This window comes from Triticum dicoccoides, chromosome 4B, assembly GCF_002162155.2.
Source record: "Triticum dicoccoides isolate Atlit2015 ecotype Zavitan chromosome 4B, WEW_v2.0, whole genome shotgun sequence".
Lineage (NCBI taxonomy): Eukaryota > Viridiplantae > Streptophyta > Magnoliopsida > Poales > Poaceae > Triticum > Triticum dicoccoides.
This window is the reverse complement of record NC_041387.1, coordinates 648089906-648090557: the sequence shown is the minus strand read 5'-3', so window position 1 is coordinate 648090557 and position 652 is coordinate 648089906.

Here is a 652-nt window from a genome sequence, read left to right as displayed (position 1 = left end):
GGATTTGAACATGCCTAGTATCTAGTGTCATGATCAAGGTTAAAAAAAAGCTTTTTCCTATAGTAAAATACTTGTAATTTTAAAGTTTTAAGATCATCCACGGTCGGGCAGCCCAGACCCGTCTCAAACGCCCGGGCGGACGGCCTCATGAAATTTCGACTCAGATAGATGTAGATGCCCTAATTGTGCACACACTACTCGCTCTTTCCAAATTAATTGACGCAACTCTAGTACAAATTTAAAGGGAGTACTTTTCTTTATACAGGAACACGCTGGGAGTGGCAGTAGAATAGTGGTGGTGGTACGCTCTTGCAACGATGCGTTCACGTGCAGTGTGTCTGAAACGAACAAGCGTCGCCAGACTAGATCGAGTAATAAATACTCCTAGTATAATCCTCAACGGGTCCGAAGAGGAGAAACCCACCCGCAACTCTGCTTGCCAAGTTCCTCCGTGTCTATAAATGTCGCTCGTCATCGTCGTCGTCCCGTGCCGTCCCGTCTGCAACCCAAAAACCGTCCCCTCCTCCCCTCCCCTCAGTGGAAAACCAACACCAACACGCCCCCTACCACCACCTGACTCGACTCCCCTCCCCTCCCCTCCCCTCCCACCGCCGCCCCCTACCCCCAAATCCCACCTCCACCCACCTACTCC